The following is a 20344-nucleotide window of genomic DNA, read 5'->3' on the forward strand; positions in this document are numbered from 1 at the left end:
ATTCTTTTTCTGATTCCAATGTATTGGCGGAGTTGAGCGGAGTAGTGTTTGTATTTAAGCCAAAATGTGGATGAGACTTGTTTTTTTTGCCTTACGCAAAAATTTGCGCTTTTGACCTAGCAGAAACGCGCATTTTTTATCCCACCACGGAGTTACGGGATGCGAGGAAAATTTTGTAAATCGGGTATTATCTTTGACTACGGAATTGCAAGTATCTTCCATGTTCCTTGCGTTGAAATTATTATTTGACAGAGCTTGAGCGATTTCATTTTGTGCGTTTTGCAAATGGAGGTACGGGCGTGGTATGCAAGGGTTGTTTAAGGAGAATTTAACTTTGGTTATAATTGGAAAATGGTCACTATCAAAAGGGTCTGGGAAGACAGAGTAAGAAGATTTCTGGAAGAGTTCAGGGGAAACTAGGGTAAGATCTAATAATGACTGTTGATGATATGGGCCGCCAAAGTGGGTGGGAGTGTTTGTATTCAAAATAGTAATATTATTTTTTAGGATCCAGGCGAGAAAGATATCAGCAGTTTGGGAGCACGAGACAGAGCCGAGGGCTTGGTGTCTTACGTTAAAATCTCCAACGATGAAGGGTTTCTCAATATTGGGAAGGAAATTTTCCAACCATTGTGAGGAATAATTACGGTCTGGTGAATAGATATTTACTACCGTGATTTGTCTATTATTAACTTGAATTTTTACACCGAGGGTCTCAATTCGGGAAGGGGGAGATCATGGAAATAAATTCTTTGAAATGGGATATGTTTTGAAATAGCTAAGAGGGTGCCACCACCTCTATGGTTAGGGGGGTCACGATCTTGTCGGAGAATAATTTTATTTTTAAAGTTAATTTGATCATCGGTTTGAAGGAAGGTTTCCTGAATTGCGATAATATCGACTTCTGAAAAGATTTTTTGACTCAGCCAGTAGCGTTTATTTCTAAGACTGCGAGCATTCCATTGCACTATATTAAATATCGGAATTGACATGGTTTATAAGAAATAAAAATAAAAGTTTTTTCTTTCTTTTTTAAGTTTTTCTAAACGCCTGGGACAGAGTATGCTGTAAGGTAAGAGTTTTTTTTTTTTTTTTTTTTTTTTTTTTTTAATAAAGCCTTTTCTTAAGGCTCAAGAGATAATTCATTTCTCGATTCTTCGATTCTTCTTCTTTTTTGCCCGTTCTGGAGAGAAGTCGGACGAGTAGGTTGAGATTTTATTTTCTGTGATTGCACCCTGGGCAGTGGTGCTTCGTTGGATGTTAGTTATCGCGGGGATAAGAATATTATTTATAGAGGATGTCAAATTCTCAATTTGGGCCGCCAGTATAGAAACTTGTTTTGCGCAGGTATTCTCGACTAGCTGTTGCATGGAACCCGCGAACTTGTTAAGTTCCGATTTTAACTCTGCTCGGGTAATGTATTCTCCTGGCGCAGACTGAGTTATTTCTGCGTATGAGGGCTTTTTCAAATAAGCTATTCTTCTAGCTTCACTCATCGGAACATGATGGGTAGACTTAATTCTCATTAGTTTCTCAAAATTTAAAAGTGCAGGACAATCACGCTGAATTGGACTATGATTGCCGTTATAATTTCTGCAGCACTGGACCCTAGTACATGGGCCCTGATGTTCAGAGCAAATGCCTCCACAGTTGTGGCATCTGGTTGGGGATTTACAGTATTTATCGGGGTGGCCAAAACTCCAGCAGTTTTTGCATAAAGTAACGCTCTCTTGGAAGAGTTTAGTCTCATAGTATTGATACCAGAGACGGATTTTCTCAGGGACAACAGTACCTAAGATATTGAAAAGGATTGTGGTTGTCGGTTTCCCTTGTTTTAAAAACCGACGAATTTCTAGAGCCAGTGTCTTGTTTTCTAAATTGAACTCCCGACTAATGTCCGAAACCGAAGTTTCAACAGGAAAGTTCCGGAGGATAAATTTGGAGGAAATACATTCTGGAAGGCATTTAGCTGCTACAGGAATCTCTAGGATTGTGTTTATCTTTAAGATGTATTTTGCAGTTTCTAAGTCATCCCATTGAATAAGGAGCGACCCGCTTTTTTGGAATCTAATACTTTTAATTTTTTTTGTCGGTACAGAAGCATTTAGGTCTGCTTTAAGGCGTACCGGTGAGGTCTGTGGTATAGCACAAGATTTTTCTTTTGCTTCAATGCTAAACCAAAAGTCTGCTGAACCGTTGTTTTTAGCTTGAGCCAAAATATCTTCTATGGGCTCCTTAGAGCACCACTGGTAGTCTAGGAGATTGGTCATTTTGACCGGATGGCCCCCAAAAGGTAAAGAGTAAAAGTGGCTTACCTGTTTTTTGGTAATCCTAAAATAAGGAGGGAATTCTTAAACATCTTACTATAAATTCATGAATGTTTGCTTGTTATCCAACAAAAAAAAGGAAAAGTGAAATTCAAAAAATAATAAAAATTCGAAATAAAACTTAAACGTGACTTTTCTTTAGCCACATCACTCTTTCTAAAATCTAGTTATTAGCCAACTGACTTCATGAAAAAGCTTCGGAAAACATCACTGTTCAATATCGGGAAGGTTTAAGCGTATTTGATTTATATTGGTGATTATAACCCTAGTTGCCAGTTCCTAATCAGAAAATATGAATATTACTAAATTGCATACGTAGGATCTTCCGTAACCAAAATGATATTGTTCTCTAACTGCAGTAGGTTAGGGCGTCAATGCGACCACTGGTGAAGGGCTGTGGGCTTTTGAATATCCATCGAATAAGCTGTGCAGTGCAACTAGTAAGCACGGTTCACGTGAATCCTTGTCTGAAAGTCTTATTAGTGTGATGCGAAAGTTTGGAGGGAGGTTTTTATTGATTTTATTGATATAACACACATTTGCAGGCTTGTGTGATCATTTAAGGCTTATAAACTTTTGTCAAGTAAAACAGATAGCACAATACAGAGGAGGACATCACAAAGAATACATCCAGGGTTACGGCAGGATTCGAACTATTTTTGGGTCCAATACTGAAATTGGGTCCAATACTGAATACTGAAATGTAATTCCAATACTGAAAGTTTTTTTAATAATTATAAAACTTTATAATTAAAAATCTTATAATTAATAAAAACATTTTAATATTTGGGGCAGGGATAACCTGGTTGGCAGGGTGCTGGAAACACGCTCGTGAAAACGAGAGTTCGAATCCAGCCTGTCTAAGTCCATGTTTCCATAACAAAATATACGAGCCGCAAGAGCTCAGCTTTTTTAAACTCCTTAAATTTATTTAAATTACTTATTTAAATAATTCATTTTAATTATTTAAATTGTTTCCTTCAAAAATCATTTTTATTCAATAGTATTTTCCAAATTAAGATATATGACAAAAACAGAAAAAAAAAATTGTAGAACATGTAGTTGAACAGAGTAGCCATTTTCCATAAAAATTTAAAAACTTGCAAGAAAAAAAACATGGAAAAAACAAAATGTTTTGACTAATTGGTTTCGATTTGATTTGATTTGATTTGATCATTTACGTCGCACTAGAGCTGCACAATGGGCTATTGGCGACGGTCTGGGAAACATCCCTGAGGATGATCCGAAGACATGCCATCCCAATTTTGATCCTCCGCAGAGGGGATAGCACCCCCGCTTCGGTAGCCCGACGACCTGCACGTGAAGTCGAGCACTTTACGGTAGAACAGTTTAACGAGGACCAATACCGCACACCCTCGGTCCCTACGCAGACTGATCCAAGTGGTCACCCACCCTCACACTGACCGCAGCCAGTGATGCTTGACTTCGGTGATCTGCTAGGAACCGTGTCTTAACGATCAGTCCACTGCGGGACTAATTGGTTTCGACTGAAAGTATTTGAAATTAAATATTTACATTACGAATAACCACAGGAATTCCTAAATTCTGCAATCTTACTCTTTAACTGCATAATATAAATAGAGAAATGTCTAAATCGATTTCACATAGTATTCGAATCAGTCTTATTTGCTAACAAAGTAAGGTAATTTAATTTTTAAAAAAGATCAACATTTCCTTGGTTGTTATAAACCTAAAATGAAAAATAATAAGGTATAAGGATTATTTCAATAACATTCAAAATGAGAACATATTAATAACAGAAAATATAAAGAATAAGAAAGCATTAGTAATAAATATTACTGGTAAATAACAACAAATAAGAAATTAAAAAATATTTTACATGTAAAAATTACCTTATTCGAGCTCTCGTTTTCGCGAACTTGATTCCAACACCCAGCCATCCAGCAAGGTTATCCCTGCCCCCAAATATTAAAATATTTTTTGATTATAAATAAAGTTTCATAATTATTAAAAAAAACTGTAAGATTATTGGAATTGCATTAAAGAATAAAATCCAAAAATATTGGGTTGGAGGGAAAGTTCTGTCGTCAATCAATAGTGATGTTTTGCAATCCATGTTGGAAAATAATCCACATTTAACAAGTCGACAAATTGCAGAAGAGTTTGGCATTCATCATACAACTGTTGGAGATCACATTAAATCTCTTGGGTTTGTGTTAAAGCAAAGTGTTTGGGTTCCACATGAAATAACGGAAAAGAATTTATCTGATCGTGAAAGAATGTGTTCATCACATCTGATTAGAGACAATGTGGAGCCGTTTTTGGACAAGCTGGTTGCTGGAGATGAAAAGTGGAATCTTTACGAGAATATTAAGAGAAAAAAATCCTACTGCAAACCAGGAACATCGTCAGCAACAGTTCCAAAATCAAGTATCCATCAGCGAAAAGTACTGCTTTGTTTGTGGTGGGACAGGAAAGGTCCAGTGTACTACGAGTTGCAGAAACGGGGAAAAACCATCAACGCGGTTCTGTACTGCAATCAGCTAGATAAATTAAAAGCAGCTATCAAAGAAAAAAGGCCAACATTAGCGTCCAGAAAAGGAATAGTGTTCCACCACGATAATGCTCGCCCGCATACTGCAATGGTGACACTACAAAAACTGAATGCGTTAGGATGGGAAATCCTTAGTCACCCACCGTATTCACCTGACATTGCACCATCAGATTGTTATCTGTTCAGATCTCTACAAAATTATCTAACGGGTAAAAAATTCAAGTCTTTTGTAAGTGTTTCTAAGGCAGTTGCTGACTATTTCAATTCTAAGGACGAGAACTTCTACAAAACAGGAATTCACAGGTTACGTGAAAGATGGCAACAGGTTGTAACAAATAACGAAGCATATAAAATTGATTAATATTAAACGCATATTTTTATAAATGAATTCAAGTATTTTCTTTAAAATACGACAGAACTTTCCCTCCAACCCGATAGTAGGCTTGATTGTTTTTAATCATATTAAAAATTTTATCAATATTTGATTTTGTAAATCAACGAAATTTAAATGATAACTGTTTCTCTTAGATCAAAATAAATGAAACATGCAATAATTTTTTTTTAAAGTTCAAACTTAAAAAAAAAAAATTTTTATTGGAATTCTGCTTTGTTTTGATGATTTTACTTCTTACAAAGAAAAAAAGACACTCTAGTATCTTTCTCTCACTCTGTATTTCGCAGTTATAAATTATAATGCTGAATATAATATTTTTCACTTATTTTGATCGAAATTAATGACAAAAAGTATGGAAAATATATATTTAATAAAAATTCGAGTTCAAAGTATTGAAATGAAGAGCATCTTATGACAAATTAGAACGGCAGTCAATTTACGAAAAAGCCTCTCAAGAAGAGAATTTCGTAATCTCAGGTTACTATGGGAATTGAACCCTATACCTCTATGTCTCAAAATATTTAGTAAAAGTAAAATCCTTTAGTCACAAAGGCTTTTAATTTTTATTACTTTTCACTACTATTATTAAGCGATTGTATGTTATTAGTAAGGCCCGGATTTTAATGACATTTGCATTTTTGGAAATATTTTGTCTTTTAGAGCATTTTTTTATATTTATAGGGCATTTTTCTTTAAATTTTTGGGCGTATTTTGCATTTTAATGCATTTTTTAAAGTTTTTTGTTAATTTTTCCAATTTTTATTATTTTTTATCAGTTTTCATTATTACACTGGCTTCCAAACAATGAAGAAAATCTATAGGATATTAACAGGAGAAGCAAAATCTTTTCAAATTGAAGAAGAATTGTCAGTAAGTGAGACCGTCTTTTTCAAGTACACGCCTATAACATCAGTAGACGTTGAAAGAAGCTTCTGCAGGAATGAAAATTTACTTTCAGACAAGAGACGCTCGTTCACATTTCAAATTATCGAAAAACATTTAATAATCCAATGTAATTCTGATATTTAGTAATATTATGAGATGGAAGTTGTTATATCCATTAAAGTTTCTATACAAAATAAAAATATTTTGGTGTCAATATATTTTCCTTTTTTTGTTATTTTAGGATATAAAACATATTTTTCAAACTTTAATGAGCGTAGAACAAGTATTGCATTGTTTTATATTTTTTAAATGACTCATAATAATTTTAAAGAGCTAAACATTTTTTTAATTCCATATTTTCACTTTATTTAAGGCATTTTTTGCGCAATTTTTGCATTTTTAAGGGCATTTTTTGCACTTTTTAAGGGCATTAGTTGAGATTTTTTAGGTCATCAAAATCCGGGCTCTAGTTATTAGTTTCTAAACTCTGAGGTTTCTGAGAGACTATGAGATCTTAGAAACTCAGCGACATGAATATCAAAATCTATTTACAGTTTTACAATTATAAGAAACCCTAATTTTCTTTGCCTTACTAATAGTCTTATAACACAAATTAACTTCACCCCATGCATGCAGACCCAACCTGATAATTAAATTGGTCTTATTTTAATTGTTTATATGCTGCTTTATTTTAAGTGTCTAAGTTATCAGGGGCTTGGCATAAAAGCTAGATATCTTTTTTTAGCCGTTCAGGACTTTAGACATTCGTCCACAACAATCCATGTACATTGCTCGCTATTCTGTATTTTTCACATATAAGACTGTAAAAGTTGAGTGATTAAACTGATTCGAACGATTTGTAAGTATAAGCATTCGGTAAGGAATGGATAGCATAAATTACAAATTGATGTAATAAGAAAATTTTAGAAAAAGGAAAAAAAAATGTTCGCTATGAAAATAATTTCAAACACATATTATTGCAGCGATCGAAACAAAATAATTTCCTGCTCCGAACAGATCATCCCTCTATCTAATCATGGTCAAGTACTTATCTATGTTTTTAGGAATCTATCTAACTGCCTTGATGGGAAGGCTAAAACTTTTGAACTTGAGAAAACAAACTTAATAAATAGTAAGCTATTACCCCTCCCTCCAAAATTTCACATCACACTAATAAGACTTTCAGACAAGGATTCTCGTGAACCGTACAGCTTATTCGGCGGATATTCAAAAGCCCACAGCTCTTCACCATTGGGGGCATTGACGCCCTAACCGACTGCAGTAGGAGAACAATATCATCTTGGCTACGGAGGGTTCTACGAATGCAATTTAGTAATATTCATATTTTCTGATTAGAAATTGGAAACTAGGGTTATAATCACTAATATAAGTCAAATAAGCTTAAACCTTCCCGACATTTATTTTTTTGCTTTCCAATTAATAGATTGGTTGTTAGCAATTTTTGTGCTTTTAACTCAAACTTTTGACTTTTTACCAATAAAAGCTTTATATATTTCTTGCTATTAACAATAATTTGAAAAAAAAGATGGAAAATAAAATCAAGACGGAGGAATTCGATTCGACTGAAGTCAAAATTGAAGAAAATGAGTCTGACATATCTGATGATTGGGAGTTCTTGTCTAAGTACGAGGCTGACATGAAGTCTGTTTCTCGCCTGAGTGTTCCTAAAATGTGTGAATTTATTGAAGAAAGTGATTCAACTTCTTACAGAATTGGCATAGATAGTGGCAGAGAAAACGAACAAGCAATATTTTCTAAACATGTTCAAGAAAGTGAAAGGGGCAGGAAAGATGAAGATAAACAAGAACAATTACCTCTGCATAAACAGTATAAAGAAAATTAAAAATTTAAAAAAAATGGAAGAAATGGTGCAGACAATATCTTTTCAACATGATCAAGAAAAAGAAAATGAAAGATTGCAGAAAGATATGGAAGGAGCTATGCAGGAAAGCTTTCAGTGTTAAAAAGAAAACGAAAGGGTTAGAAGAGAAATGGTTGAAGCTATGCAGGATTTAAATCAAAATGATCCAGAAAAAGATAGGCTTAAAAGAGAATTGCATGAAGCTAGGCAGATTTTATATCAAAATGAGCAAGAAAAAGACAGGCTTAGAAGAGAATTACGTGAACTGAAACAAACTTTACATCAAAAAGAGAAAGAAATTGATGGGCTTAGAAGAGAACTGTATGAAGCTATGCTGGATGCACCGCAAAGTGAGCAAGAAAACGATAGAGATAAAAGAAAAATTGATGAAGTTATGCAGGACAAGGAATTTACTTTAAGAGCTGCTGAATGTTCTGAGTCACAGATTCCTGCCACTGAGGGCGAATCGTTGACAAAGGGAAAGGACGAAAGTAAAATTCAAGTTTTTAGCCATGCATTAAGTGGAGCTTTTCAGCAATTTTTCAAAGTTAATACCAGGCAGTCAGCCAAAGTTTCAACAGATGCAGCTGAAACTGATGAATTGGTGAAAGCAAAGTATGTAGAATTAAGTTCGGAACAATTGGAATTGTTTCGGAAGGCGGGAATTGAAATTGCATCATCTTCTGATGAAGAAGGCAAGGAATAACTGAAGGAAGGAGATGAAAGTTAAAACTAGTGAGTGATCTAAGTGAGGAACGTTTCGTACATTTTCTACTTGAAAATATTTTTGATAACTTCGCAGGAACTTTTAATCTAAGGCTTTTTAAGTATAATGCTTTTAAAATATGTTTATTATTTAGTTTTATCTTCTGAAAGAACATTTTAGTTATTGTATAATAATTGTAAAAACTTATGAGTATTTTTAAAATTATTTCTGATTTTATAACGAAAATTTAAAAATTTTGTGTTTAAACTATATTTTTTAAATGCGAGCAATTGCTTACTAATTGTTTGTTATATTTCGTGCTTTCTTGTATTTTGAAAATTTTGACAAATAAATACATATTAACAATAGTTTTTTTCCCTTAATATATTTTAAGATATTTACATACATTAAAAATGTTTAGTTTTTTCTTAAATTCTTAATTTAGATTTTTCCTGATTTTTTTTATACTAACTTTTAAGAAATCTCACGGTATTTAAGGTAATACATTGCTTATATAAAGTGTCAAATCTGTACACATGAGTTGTATTTTAGAACAATCTTCATAATTTAAAGTTGAATATTCTGAAGTATTTTAAAAGGAATCTTAATATGAGTTTTATATATAGAATGTTAAAATTATGTCAAATTTATTCTTAATGCAAATGAAAGTTTTTAAGAAAATAGTTCAACATATAAAATATTTATGAAATGAGTACTTTTGATTTATGACGCTTGGAATTATTTAATTTTAATATTTGAAAGGGCATAAAATAATTTTTCAGGTTGAGTCTCAGTATAAAATTTATAGATTACTTTTCAAAACATATTGTGATATAAAAACAATGTGGGTACAAAAATTCGCTCTTATAAATAATTGTAATATTTGATATAGTTTCGAGTCTATTAGAAAATGGGCAACAGTTAGCAAAAAAAAGTTTGAATTGTTTTATTCACTGATGAGAAAAATCTAGCATTGAATATAGAATTTTAGTCTTTTGTTAATTTTTTTTTTATCCGAGTCTTATTTAAAGTTAAACTTTCTAAAAATTCAGCTCTATTGTATACTAAATATGCATGACATTTGATGGGACCTTTTTCAGTGCAAAGTTCTTCTTTAAATTGACTTAGAATTATTCAGGTTTCAATTTGAGTTTCATGAGGATTTTAATTACATTAATTACAGTAGTAGCATAACTACTGTCCTTTTTTGAATTGATTGAAATGAAATGCAAGTTTAAAAGCTACAGAAATTTCATGCTTTAAAATAATTTTTTTTTCTTATTTTGATTTACACATCGAACTACAAAAAAATCATTCTATGCCTTAAATATTATTAGTTTTATTAGTTTCAGCGTAAAAAATTATTGGAACTGTGCTTTCACTTGTTTATTGCAATGTCAGGTGCATAAATGGAAAATTAAAAATTATACTTAAACGAAATAACTTTAATTCAAACTTTAATTGTTTATTTTATCTACTTTGTGTTGATCTAATTCAATTTAGCATTAAAATCAATATTAGCATCCCATCAGGGGCACACTCTTGTGTGACGGGCGCAGCGCGCCCGGGGCCCCGAGCTGGACCTGAGCATTTTTCTGATACTCTCTTGCGACGGTCCTGTTTTGAGTTTCTGGCTTTCATAATTTATTACATTGACCTAGTGAGCGAACATTTAGAAGTTTTTATACCTTTGATTATTTCTGTTGCGTTTTCATGAATATTTATTTTGTTTCACTTCATTATCTGTATTATATTCCTTAAATTTTCACCCTTGTTGTGGTTGCCAAATTACTGGTAAGGGCTTTTCATCTTAGCTCTGTGTTATATTGGACTCTGATGGGAAGAAACCACACGCGTGTTCGCCGTGCGTGGAGACCCGTGTCCCTGGAAAAGGGGATCCTGGTAGTTGAGGGGCATCCTGGTACCCCAATACACGGCTTCGGCCCCTGCTTCAGGTAAACGGGAGGTGCTTATTGGCCTGTATGCATCAATCGGCCAGTCACGAAAGTCATCTGTTGGCTAGGGTCAAGCCCGGGGTCACTTACTGGGCACCTCGTTAAGGGTGGAGGCTGCTTCAGGGGTGAATTTCGGGAGTATAGCTATTGGTTAGAATCGGTATTGAGTTACAGATTTATATCTATTTCTCACATCCCCTGAATTGGACTCCGTGGTGGGTGGTGCCGTCGATAGTGGAAGTTTTTTTTTCTTATGGCTGAAAATGAACAGGTGTTCAGTTCCACTCACCAGAACAAAAGCGGAACAGTCTCACCTAGTTTTAACCTATCAAAATGTACATACTATGACCCCTCTAAAGCAAAGTTCCTTATTTTAGGTTCTACAGAAAAGAAACTTTCTTCTATGTCACCTTTTCTAGCTCAAAAAACGGTTGAGACACACATCGGGAATCCAAATAATGTCAAAGCAATGCCATCTGGAGACTTATTAGTGGAAACAAATTCTACCAAACAAACAGCTTCCCTTTTAAAATTGAATCAAATTGGAAGCGTCAAAATTACAGTAACCCCTCACAACACTTTAAATATTTCGAAAGGCGTAATTTCAGACAAAGCATTACAATCTATACCAATCTCAGAAATTTTAGAAGGTCTGTCTGATCAAGGCGTTATAGACGCGCGCGCTACATAACAATCAAGAAAGGTACAGATATATTTACGACACAACATATAATTTTAACTTTTTGCAGGGCTGCTCTACCTGTTGATATTAAAGTCCTGTCCATCTCCTGAAAAATGTGCCAACTGTAATGAAGATCATTCTGCTAATTCCAGACGATGCTTGAAATGGAAACAAGAAAAACAAATTTTAGACATAAAAGTAACGCAAAACCTTTCTAACTTCGAAGCTAAATCAAAATTTCTGAGCTCACAACCATGACCAAATGTTTCGTATGCCGCAGCAGTTATTAATCCTATCTCAAATACCAAACATACTAAGTCAGTAGGCTGTCAATGTGACATTACAGAATCTGAAACACAAAATACTAAACTTAAAACATCACTTCCGAGACAAACAGCCATCCAAACAATATCCTCCCAGTCCGAACAAACGAAAAATCCGGAAAAATCTACTTCATCTATACAAAGCACTGCTGAAAGCCAAAAATATCTGAAATTGACCCCACAATTAATAAACAAGTTACAACAAAAGCTAACGCAATCTCCCTTAGTCAGAAAACATAAATACATACCAAAAAGCTGACAAAATAAGTTTCATTAAGACAAATTAAAAAAATCAAAAACAAAGAACATTCCCATTCTGATTCCATGAGTACAGATGAAGATAAGCCAGATGAACTGTCGTACCAACAAATGCGAACTGATGAGGGGTTGGAGACACCACCAAACCTTTATCCAAAAACCAAACTAAAAATTAAAAGATAATAAATGGCCAAAATAATATCCTGGAACTGCAGAAGTTATAATACTACGAAACCAGACGTAATTGATATTATAAATAAATTTTCCCCCTGTTGCATTTGTCTCCAAGAAACCGCTCTTAAACCAACCCAAACAACTAAACTACGTGGTTACAATCCCAGATAGCAATATAAGGGTTTTTTCACCCAACAAAAACCTTTTCATGTAAACCTAAAAAGGGTTTTTATACGGTTTACATGTAAACCCTCTAACCTTAAAACGAGGTCTGCGACAATCTGCTCTATTCTACGCACATTACCCTAATCCAAAACCTTGGAAAAAAACCTTCTACATAACCATAAAACGAGGTTGTCTTAAGGTTTTCAAGCGGGAAAAAAACCTTGAATAAAGCTAGTTCTAAGATGAAAATCATCTTAAATCTACGTAATTATAAGGTTTTCGTTTGCAGCGTTTCGTATGCTCAGCTAAAATCTACCTTGTCATGAGATTTTCATTGACAATGCAATTTAATACTATTGCTAGTGTACGTCAGCTAAAACGTCATTCTGAACGTGATGTCATCTCTCCCACGATTGTATGACAGCGCGTTTTATTATTTGTTTTATATTTATCTTCTTATAGCTTCTCAGTCCGAGGTAAACTCTCCTTTCCATCAATTTTGCTTGATTATTTTGGGGGAAATAGTCATTTTTAATCAGTCTAACTTACTTTGCTGTAAGAACTGAGCGAAAAAATTCCAAATATTTCTTCTTTGAGCTAAAAAAGAATGTTTGCATATTTCCCTACTTATAAGAAATTTCCTTGTTCATGAAGTTTATAAATATTGTTTTTATATTTAAATTTTAAACTCGCTTCTTTAATACTGATTTTTATTTTAAAGTTCCTGTTAAAATTGATAATCACCAGGAAGTCGTTAAAAATGATAAAAATTAAGATTTAAATGCTAAAATAGTGCAAATTTTTGTTCAACAAACTAAGAATGTTAAAAATATTTGAATTTTTTTTTTTTTTGCAACGCTTATATTTTAAATCAATAAATTGGACACACAGAAAAATTACCTTAATTTTTAAGTATATAACAGGATAAAACAAAATTTAAACATTTAATTCATAGTGCTAACAACTGGCATTAATATTATTTTCTTTGATATTATGGAAAAGCATTTTTTTTTGTCTAGATAAATGGGACACTTCTTAAAATATTATCTATAGAAAATAAAAGCCAGTTTTTATATTTTGTAGCTCAAATAGGTTAAAAATTTCTCAAAAACAATTGGATTTCAAATATAGAAAATACAATAGCAATAAATAGATTTTTAAACAAATATTTATTCCATAATTAATTGTTGTATCAAATAAAAAATTACACATCAATATAAAAATAAAAAATATGTCGAAGCAAAAATAAAAAATGAAGTTGTCAAACATTCAGAACATTCAGCAACTGAGGTTATTCCAGCTGAAAAATAAAATGGGAAAATTTACATCAGTGGAATTGAAACTACACTGTAATAACAAACAGAAACCCTGTATTAATCATATTATAGAAGATCTCTGATTAGTAGAAAATTTCTTCGTGCTACTGGAAAAAAAAAATAGTAAATGAATTTTTTTGAAACAAAAACTGTTAAAAAAATCTTTGTAAATAAGATTTTTTCTTCCTGCATATCAGATCATACACAGTTCGGTAAAAGTCTGTACAGTTGATATCTAAAATTTTTATTTTGATTGTGGATCAAGAGATGGTGTTTACCATAGAAATTAGAATTGTGGTTGTCTTGTCATCTCATGAGAAGCGAGAGAACTTCATGTCCATTATGTGTGTTGATCATTGTAAAGGGTTGTGGAAAACAGGTTTCGTTGTTCTCTGGCTTGAGCTGAACTTGTTGAATATAATGTTTGTTGTTATTTCGATATCAAAGTTTTTAGTCGTCGAGGAGTAAAGACTTTGAACAAACCAAATAAATATGCATAATAATTCAGATCAAAACATTTTACAGTAAATTTTTTTTCTTTTTTTTGTAATTTGAAAAAAAAAGGTAATTTTTTTATAGAAATATCTATAGGAAAACTACAAAAATCTTTTTTAACAGTTTTTTTTAGTGAAATACGAGGAAAAAAAACAATTGTACCAGAATCTGTCTATGAAGTTATACTGTGACTCCGTTAATAATTTAAACATGAAACTAATCAATAAAAATAAATAAAAGTATTCGCGCATCCTGTCCATATACAATAAAATAATAAGTCTACTCCTGAGTTTGTTTGCGTGCCTACTTGTAAGCATTTCAGAGCTACAGAATTTAGTTTGATTTTAAATTTCCACATGAATTCGCTAAATTCATAGAGTAATTTTTAAAATTTTGATCGGATTTCATTTTACAGTAAATTTAAGATTTTCAAATATTTTTATAAGATTATCATTTAACTGTTATTGGAATTTTTATATTAATTTAAATGTAATATCACACATAATTAATAAATAATAACAGGTATTTTTATTACCATTAATGAATTATTAACAATGAAAAAAAATTTCTTAAAAGTATATATTTTTAAACGTCACTACAAAAAGATTTTACACAAATAAAACTCTTCATTTTTTTTCTTCATAATTTATAATTGCCAATAATTTAAAATATCAACTACAAGTTTCTTTTTATATATAAAGAAAAATATATATTAATGGACTAAAATTATATATTAATTATATATTAATGTACTATTAAATTTATCTGCTCAATAATATTTTAAAAACAAAATAAAACATACCTTCTCCTTTTTCTAAATTTGGCTTGTGAAAGCCAGTCACTTAAGGCTTCTTTAAAATAGTTTTCTTTAAATGTATCAAAAGACTAGATGCAAACATCTAAAAAAAGTGAATAAATTAATAAATGCGAATGAAATTTTATAATTCTTCTGTGTATATATATATATATATATATATATATATATATATATATATATATATATATATATATATATATATATATATATATTATTAGTTACCTCTAATCATCTTGTAAATGTCAGTCTTTTCAAAAGAGTTTTTCAATTGTCCACTTTTACTTTTTCCAGTTAAACTGTAGCAGATGGCCACCTCATCTGTTATTAACCTTCTAAGAAGATTTGCCACAAAGGCCATACAGTCTTTACCATGGCAGCTAAACATGAAATCTTTCTAAAAAATATAAAACATTTTTAATTCTTTCATTTTCTGATGGAAATCCAATTTTTTTTTCTTGTTCAATGAAAAAGTTGTGTATTGAGTAGAAATTTCCGTACGAAATTACAAAAATGTGAAACGCTCAGTCGGATTAAGAAAATTTTTAAAGTACTTAATTGATATAGAAAAACAAGCAATTTTTCAAACAAAATTACTTAAGTAAATAGCGTTGGGTAGAGGACTCAAGAATTGCCCTTCAATTTACAAAAAAGAAAATCTTTGACACTTTTTTAATTTTAGAAAAAAATTCAACATTGTACCAGATAATTAGCGTAGAAATATAACGTTAAATCTCGTTTTATTTTAAAATTTTGTTTTTTCTTCAAAAATACAGGAAACAATTGACAATTTTTCAGAATCAGATGGTCAAATAAAATTTTAATGTATTTAAATGAATATGAAAACAGGGCATTAAATTGCAGATTACAGACAAATTCAATACTATCTAATACTTAGATACAGTTGGGGTTATCCGTGGTATTTTACTAATGATCGCAGAAACTGCTCCTGACTGAGTATTTTATTACACGGTAATGATTAGTGGTTTATAATAACAGAGTATTATTATGAACCACTTAAAACAGGATTAAAAAGGGTAGTTCCCTAAAATAATAAATCTGTTGTTCTAAACCAGGGGTTTCCAACTTAGATGAGGCCGGGGGCCACAATTAAAAACACAAATCAAATGGCGGGCCGCAACTTTATCAAAATTTTATACAGGACTCTTTTATGTTTGAAGGAACATTAAATATTTCTGTCAGATTTTTACCAAGCTGTACAAAACAAAACTATTGAATTACAAATTAAAATAAGAAGTAGATTTTTAAAAATATCAAACTGCATATTAAATGATTCGGGCTACAATAACTTTAATGTGCAGCTATGTATTAAACAATTGATGTGCAACAGATATCAAGTTGTTAAGACATAAAACTTATACAGTAGCACACAAAATGTTCAATGAGAAAATTGAGGTTTGTCTACTGCAATCACCTGATAATAGATATTTGCATTTTAAATTTAAAATTTATAAATGTGTGCGTAAATATTTTCGCCGAAATTGAGTGGTTTCAAAAAGTTAAAACGGAGAATTTCTTCGAGAAAATTTCTGATACATACATGCTGAATTATATTCACAAAAAAAAAAAAAAAAAAAAAAAAAAAAAAAAAAAAAAAAAAAAAAAAAAAGTGAAATAAAAAAGAGCAACATTCACGATTATTTTTGTATTTGAATAAATATTTTCTTGAATGCAAAACCTGAGAAATAAATATTTTTGCACCGCTGGTATGTAAAATTTCATTGAAACGAAGAAATTAGGTTTTTGTTAACGAGAAAAGTATTCTAAACCCATACAGATTTTGTACGAAAATTTCCCACAAAAAAAAAATAACAACTAATATATTTTAGTTCGCGGGCCACGAAAAAAGGCTTCGCGGGCCGGATGCGGCCCCCGGGCCGCCAGTTGGAAACCGCTGTTCTAAACCGTGACCCAAACTTGGTTCAAGGGCCTTATCTTAAATATGCTAATTTATTATTGTAGACTACATTTTAAATTATAAAACCAGACAACAATAAAAAAGTGTTTCGTTGAAAAAACATGCCTCCTCTTAGTAGGATTTCAATTCCTGCCTTTAAATTGGTTGTCGTCACAATATTAAAAATATGGTTCCAATAGTTTAGGTAGGAGAGGGATCGAAAGTTTGGGTCAACCTTTAATGTCAATTTAATTCTTTGCGTATTTCACGTTCAAATAAATCTAAACTTTTTTCGCAAAATTATAAAATTCATTTAACCAAAACTAATTCTGGCAAAAAAAAATTAATAATTAATTTTTTATTTTAATTAATATCGGTCGAAAAGTTTCTGAGTTGTTAGTTACACAATCTAAATACCCATTTAATAAACGTAATTAATTTAAGCGACGGTGTGCATGCATCCCGATAAGACGTTTAGTCTGAATTCGCGCACTAGCTAGTCGGGAAGGGGTTAACATTTCGATTTATGATGACTTCCTATCAGCCAATAATGTGGCAATAAATTGTGCTAATAGTGGACAGAAAGCGATTAAAATATGTTTTGACATATAGCACAGAGTTCCAATTCTAAATTGAACATTCCTGCTACTAGGAAAAAAAGTCACATTTTCGATAGAAGATTATTCCTATAAGCAATAAATTCTACTTATAGTGGTTAGAAAACGAATAAAACACATATTATTCTGTCTAGAAATTAATGAGCTTAAGCTAATTGGAAAGTTACCGAAATTTAAATTGCAATCTTCTAGCCTTAAATAAACTCGAAAGTGCGCGAAGAAAGCATTATTGGCAAAACTCAGATTCAAACACACACAGTAATACACAGTTTGGATTTTAAAATCCTGATAAGTAGTCTGAAGCGTCATAAAAATTTTAATATGAATAAATCTCCAATTTGGGAAATATAATTTTTATTAGTTGAGCTATATTTTCATATTAATGCAAGTTTAATTAACGCTAGTATTAATTTCATTTTTTAATAGTTATTTAAATTGTACTTTTTGCTTTTTTTTGCAATGTCTCTGGAACTATTTACATGAATCTTCAGGCAACGCGTACATCCAAAAAAAATTAATGTCAAATAATAATAAGAGTAATAAATTAAAATATTGATAGTTAAATTTAAATTATAGTTTCAGTGTTTACTTAAAATTTATTGAAATTAAGAAGAGAGCATAATAATCAATGTCCCTTAGGTTGTGTCGTCCCAAGCATAAATTTAAGTTTTAGATTTCTAAGTTAAATGGTAATATTAATTGATAATCTTTAAAAAAATAACAATACGTAAATTAAATACTTAATAATGAAAATGAATTACAATCAAACGGTGTACCTACTTTCTTTAACTCGAATATCTTTAACTTGAAACAATATAACAGAATGTCAATAAAACTTAAACTCCAATTTCAATTTTAATTGCGAAAGCAAACTCCAAGAGTGATAATGATCACCAGCAGTAATATTAGTGCTTTGTTGCGCATGACGTAAGTTTTTAAGACAGTATTATTGGATGGAGGGGAATCAGGTTTACAATAATTTTCTAATGTTAAATTTAGTGAGATTGTTTCTTTTTTCTTTTTATTATTATTTTTAATCGAATGAGAATTTTGAAGTTTGAACATAAAGTATTGCCTTAAAGTTTCAGTACAGCAGGGCTAATAGAAGTTTTTCTAGTTTTTTAAAGAACTTTTTTTCAAAGTTTATTTATTGCTTTTCCGTTTTCATTTTATGTATTTTAGATATATAGTTGTTAGCTAATACAAATAAGACGTTAAAAGGAAAAGTAGAGATTTAAAAGACCAGATTTTTTAAACGACTTGAGTAAAATTTAATTAAGCTGACTTTTAGCCTCCCCTCCTCCTTTAGAAAAACGTGTTTTTTCTTATATCACTTCCTTTTACATTTTAATACTAATGATTAATACTTTTCAACAGTGTTTTGTTGAAAATGCATATAAAAAAATTTTCACTCTGAAAAACTGATGCAAATTATCAGCAATGGTTAAACATTTACGTACCTGTTAACTCATAAACTTTTTAGAGAAAGCATTTTACTGTAGTTGCAAATTGTTTGATTATCAGTTTGACAAATTTATTTCAAAATTGATTTTGTTTGATTATCAGTTTGACAAATTTATTGTAAAATCTCTACGTACAAATAACATATCTACAAGACTTGATTGTAATTGAATAATACCAAAACTAAACATTCAAACAATTATTTATTTACACCTCATATAAATTATATTAAATACAATTCTTCATGCCTGAAACCTTTTAATTTTGAACCCAATCTAGGAGACAATGGAATACATTTGTCAAGTATTAAGACCATCTTGTGCTTTTATGAAAATTTGTTTCGATAAAATTTCACCACATTTGCGTTCAGGAAATCTCTTACTGTTAGCCCGACGTCAAAGGGATCTCTCACACCAGGATGAGTTGGCCGTCATTTTTTGTCGCTGCTGGTAGACTGGGGCTGACCATCAGTTATTTATATACAATTCAACTAGTCGCTGTCCAGAATTAGGTTTCGATTACAATTGTAATTTATTCTAAATAATGATTGAACAAAAATAAATTACTAGAAATCAAAAACGATTACAAGCATTAATTACATTAGAAAAATGCTAATACAATTTAATTAGCTATTTTGTTTTCGATAAAGAAAAGAAATTCTTGAATATAATTTTATAAATAAATAAATTTTATTCTTCAAAAATAAAATAATCAGCATTTATAACTTTTTAATTTCACGGTTAAATTGTAAATAAAGTACTAAAAATAAAAACACTATATGAATAAAAAATAAGATTTATAAATATAGAGATACATCCACTAATGCACTTAATATATTTTTAACTCTACCAAGTGAAATAGAGTTGAAAAATTCAACCTTATAACATTGATCGCAAAAACTGCAATTGATATTATTGAAATTTTATACAGTGTGCAAAAATTTAACGGACCATCCTGAATAACTTTTTATCTAATGATCAGATCTTCACGTTCTAGGACTATAACCTCAAAAATGCTTATTACTTAGTGCAGACGATATTTTAAGTTACGAAATCAGACAAAAATCGTACTTTCTCTAAATAATTTCTTTTTCTCTCCAACTGATTTAGATTTCTGACCCCCAAATCAAGGAAATATGGTCTAAATAGTTTGGCCAGGAGCGCGGTCCAACAGTTGATTCCCATAATGTTAATTTTACTTTTTGCGTATTTCACCATATTTCAAGAGCTTTTTAAGCGAATTGAAAAATATTTGCACACAATTATGAAATTCGTTTATCCATTATGTTATGGAAGAAGTATATTTTAGTAAATATTTTTATTATTGTTTTATAAAGTAATAGTCGGAAAAATTTTAAATTATGAGGTATGTATTTTTTTACATCCTTTAGAAATAGGTAATTTTACATGGCAAAATATAAAATTTGAGCAAAATCG

The 20344-nt window shown here is 31.1% G+C and overlaps 1 long non-coding RNA gene across 1 annotated transcript; it reads right to left on the reverse strand.

Moving 5' to 3' along the window:
- Positions 1 to 14881: 14881 nt before the first annotated feature.
- LOC147811831 (uncharacterized) lies at positions 14882 to 18791 on the reverse strand. Its single transcript, XR_015433150.1, has 3 exons — positions 18228 to 18791; positions 15138 to 15309; positions 14882 to 14997 (listed from the first exon to the last, which is right to left on the reverse strand). It is a non-coding gene; the product is annotated as an uncharacterized LOC147811831 (long non-coding RNA).
- Positions 18792 to 20344: the final 1553 nt, after the last annotated feature.

The sequence above is a fragment of the Parasteatoda tepidariorum genome, chromosome 4 (genome assembly GCF_982258835.1).
Source record: "Parasteatoda tepidariorum strain Cologne lab strain chromosome 4, Ptep-v5.0, whole genome shotgun sequence".
NCBI lineage: Eukaryota > Metazoa > Arthropoda > Arachnida > Araneae > Theridiidae > Parasteatoda > Parasteatoda tepidariorum.